The sequence below is a fragment of the Carlito syrichta genome, unplaced genomic scaffold (genome assembly GCF_000164805.1).
Source record: "Carlito syrichta isolate Samal-C Ts95f unplaced genomic scaffold, Tarsius_syrichta-2.0.1 Scaffold316421, whole genome shotgun sequence".
NCBI lineage: Eukaryota > Metazoa > Chordata > Mammalia > Primates > Tarsiidae > Carlito > Carlito syrichta.
The window spans coordinates 556,030-560,654 of NW_007260517.1; positions in this window are offsets into that span (position 1 = coordinate 556,030).

Genomic DNA, 4,625 nt, shown 5'->3' on the forward strand with positions numbered 1-4,625 from the left:
GGCGATCCTTCCGCCTCAGCCTTCCAAGTAGCCGGAATTACAGGCGCGCGCTACTATGCCCGGCTGATTTTTTTATTTATTGTAGAGATGAGGTCTCGCTGTCCAGGCGGATCTCGAACCCGCGGGCTCAGGCAATCCACTCACCTCAGCCTCCCAAAGGCGCGGGATTACAGGCTGAGCCACTGAGCCCGGCTAAGATTTTTTTTTAAATTAAATTTCTTTCTTTCTTTCTTTCTTTTTTTTTTTTTTGGTGGAGACAAGGTCTCACTATGTTGTCCAGGCTGGTTCCGAACTCCTGGGCTCAAACAATCCTCCTGCCCTAGTCTCCTGGGATTACAGGGGTGAACCACTGCACCTGGTCTGCTTCAAGATTTATGTGGAATAAAGACTTAGCCTTTTGAATATGGGCATCTTATTTGGCCTACCACGAAACTCCAACGAAAACACAAAAATTACTCATGTTTCCACTCCAATTCCTGGCTCTTTTTCACTTAGGAAATAGCTTCCAATATATATATATATATATTGGGCATATGTTTTATTTGTTGGCCTAGTTTCTTTTCTGTTGGGAAATGACTGTAATACTCATATTAACTAACAATTATTCAGCCCTTAAGAAGTGCCAGACATTGCACTAAGAGCTTTACATGCATTCATTTATCTAATCATCACTTCAGTCCTGTCAGGTGGGTACTATTATTATCCTCTTTCTATATGCAAGGACATTGGGGCCCAGAGAGGTTAAGAGACTTGCCCAAGGACACATGGTGGGTAAGAGGCAGAGCCAAGACTTGTACCCAGGCAGTCAAGGTATGGAGTATGCTCTGTCCCCAGCTTGGTCAGACAGATGGTGGGATGGTTGGGTTGTAACTGGTATTATAGCATGCAAAAGTCAAGTGCAAATCCCTCATTATTTAGAAATAACTGTTCATGGAGAACTGACTATTTTGTCAGGCCCTATGGTAACTTTTTTCTTCTTTGAGTCAGAATCTCACTCTGACACTGAAGCTGGAGTACAGTGGCATGATCATGGTTCACTGCAGCCTCAACCTCCCGGGCTCATAGATCATTCCATCTCAGCCTCCAAAGTAGCTGGGATTACAGGCATGTGCCATCATGACCAGGAAATTTTTGAATTTTTTTTTTGGAGAGATGAGTTTTTGTTATGTTGCCCAGGCTGGTCATAAACTTCTGAAATCCTCCCACCTTTGACCTCCCAAAGTGCTGGGATTACAGGCATGAGCCACACGCCAAGCCCTATGGGAATCTTTTTAGATGTATTTAACATTCATGGCATCTCGATATTTCTGACTCTAGAGTCTATAATTTTAATCACTACCCTACAACTGAACAGTGGTTCAGAATTGCTTTACTGTGAGTTTCTTAGTTATCTGTAAAGCTAATTATCATTTACACATAGGTTGGTTTGGTGTCCATATTAGGCGAAGTTTTTTTTTTTTTGAATTGGAGTCTCACTCAGTCGCCCAGACTGGAGTGCAGTGGCCGCTCCCAGCCACCGCAGCCTCGACCCGCTGGGCTCCGGCGATCCTTCCGCCTCAGCCTTCCAAGTAGCCGGAACTACAGGCGCGCCCTACCATGCCCAGCTAGTTTTTGATTTATTGTAGAGACAAGGTCTCACCAAGTTGCCCGGGCGGGTCTTGAACCCGTGGGCTCAGGCAATCCACTTGCCTTGGCCTCCCAGAGTGCTGGGATTACAGGCTGAGCCACCGAGCCCGGCCTTTTTTTTGAGTTGGAGCCTCACTCTGTCACCCAGACTGGAGTGCAGTGGCCGCTCCCGGCCACCGCAGCCTCGACCTGCTGGGCTCCGGCGATCCTTCTGCCTCAGACTTCCATGTAGCTAGAACTACAGGCACATGCTACCACGCCCGGCTAATTTTTTGATTTATTGTAGACATAAGATCTCGCCTGCCCAGGGCTCAGGCAATCCACTCACCTCAGCCTCCCAAAGGCGCAGGATTACAGGCTGAGCCACCGAGTCCGGCTAGGTGAAGTTTTAGTGTTCACATTAGGTGAACAGTGAGTAGTATGAAAAAATCTAAACAATTGAGATGAAATAATGTCACTTGCTTCAACTCTCGTAGAATCTATAGCCTGAGGATTTTAGAGATCTTCTAATTAAAAAAAAACTCTCTTGTTGAATGCGTTTGCATTCTTTCCTCAGTTATTTCAAACTACAGAACTCACCATATTTCCTTTTTGCCTAAGTGACTGGAAAGCTCACAGTAAATTTGAATGCTCATTTCATGTCAGTTATTAACTTAGGATTTTGATATATTTACTTCTCCTTTCAGGTATCCCCTGTTTCTGTCTTCATGGTATTATGATATCTATACCTCATTATGTGAAATCCTGAGTTGGACACAATTTAAAACAGACAAGATCCACTTTTCTGCCTTGGTAGGACAGGTGGGAAAGACTGCTCCTTGCTTTTAAGGGGAAGTGAGTCTCTCTGATGGTGTAGGACAGCTCTGGGCTTAGGGCTCCAAAGTCCTCTTGCCCACCTTTCTCATGAGTGCAGTGGCAGGATCAAGACTCAGGACAGTCTCGACCTCCTGGGCTCAGGTGATCCTTTTGCCTCAGCTTCCCAAGTAGCTGGGACTACAGGTGTGTGTCACCATGCCTGGCTAATTTTTTTGCTTGTTTTTGCTTTTTTTTTTTTTTTTTTTAGAGATGAGGTTTCACTATGTTGCCCAGGAAGGTCTTGAATTCCTGGTTTCAAGCAATCCTCCTGCCTTGGCCTCCCAAAATGTTGGGAATATAGGTGTGAGCTACTGTGTCTGCCTGCTTCTAATTTTGATGAGCACTGAAATTTGACTTAATTAGGCAAAAAAAAATTTACTGTTGTACAATCTAGTAGGAGAAACAGACCTTACTGGAGCCATACGGTTCTTTTCTCTGAGACGCCTGTAATATAAGAAATTATTGAAACTCATTATTGAAAGACTCTAGATTCTTTCAGTTGAAGGGAAGGGGGATTATCTGCTTCCTATTGCTCAAACTCCACCCAAACCTGGAAACTCACTCCTGCGGACAGTTCAGCATGTTGTACTTACAGGTGTAGACTTGAGAGTCATACAATTCAGATTAAAATCAGCTTTAAGAACGTTGAGGAAAAAAAATCAATAAGGAGATCTGGGGAAAAAAAAGAAAAAGAAAAAAATCAACTTTACTATACAAAGTGGCCTTGGGAAAGTAGATGAACCTTTAAAAGTCATGCACACCCATCTGTAAGCTGGGTATAAGAGTATTGTAAAAATTAAGGTTATGTTTGTGAAGCAATTAATTCACACAACAAATGGCACAAATGGCTCAAAAATGTACATTAGCAGAAATAGTTATTCATATTTTTACAGTGTTATTAAAAATAATGCAAAGACTTATTAAACTCATGTTTCTCAGCAGAAGTAGCTGGTAACTCTAAGTCCCAAAGCTCTTGGTCCAAGGCAGGTCACCCAATGTAACTTTCAGTCTTCAAGCACTCAAGGGACATTGAAAAACATTTGATCACATACTTGGCCATGAAGGAAATTTCAATAAGATAAAAAAATTAATATCATCAATAATACACAAAGTCTGGTCAAAATACCACAAAATTTGAGAGCAGCATATAAAAAGATAACAGAAAAGTTCTTGTGTTTCATAAGTATTTTTTAAAAATTAAATACTTCTAAATAATTCATAAGTAAACTGGGTGTGATGGCACATGCCTGTAGTTCCAGCTACTTGGGAGGCTGAGGTAGAAGGATCACCTGAGTCCAGCAGGTCGAGGCTGTGGTGGCCGTTAGTGTGCCACTGCACTCTAGTCTGGATGACAGAGTGAGACTCTGACTAAAAAAAAAAAAAAATCATAAGTAAAAGAAAATAGCATAATAGGGTATTTAAATATTTTGAACTGAATAACTATAAAACACACACACACACACAAAACACATAAAAACCTATATTGCTGAAGCAACATATAGAGTAAACTTTTTGGCTTTAAATGAACATCTAAAAAAAGTTAACTAAATCAGTAAACTGAGTTTCAATTTAAGAAGTAAGAAAGAGTGATACACCAAACCCAAGAATGATGAGAACAGAAATAATGATGATAAGAGCAGGAATAATCAAGCAGCATTTTAAAAGACCACTGGGGAATGAAACAAAACTAAATCTGAGAATTCCAAATTTTTCTCGTATATAGAAAAAAGGTGTCAGTATTGACTTCAGAGTAAAGTTGTGAAGGTCACATGGTATAATCTGTGCAAATGTAATCTGTGCACAGAAAAGCCTCCCACAAAAGAGTCTTGATTGTTCCTTACTTCTGCTGACTAAATGTTGATTCCTCAAATAAACCTGGGTACCAACTATTGAAGGTGGCAGAGTCTGTCAGCCTCGGCCCCTGAATGACTGCGTGGACTACACTCCGCTTCCAACTGAATTTAACGTATGTAAGAAATAACTTTCTACAATGTTAAGCCACTGAGATTTGGGGGTTTGTCTGTTATACAGCAGTTAGCTCCAACACACACAAATGTCTGACTAACTAAGTGCAATTGAACCAGGTAGTCAGACTCCGAGAATTACTTTTGAAGTTATCTATATAAGATTAATATAGGGCCATA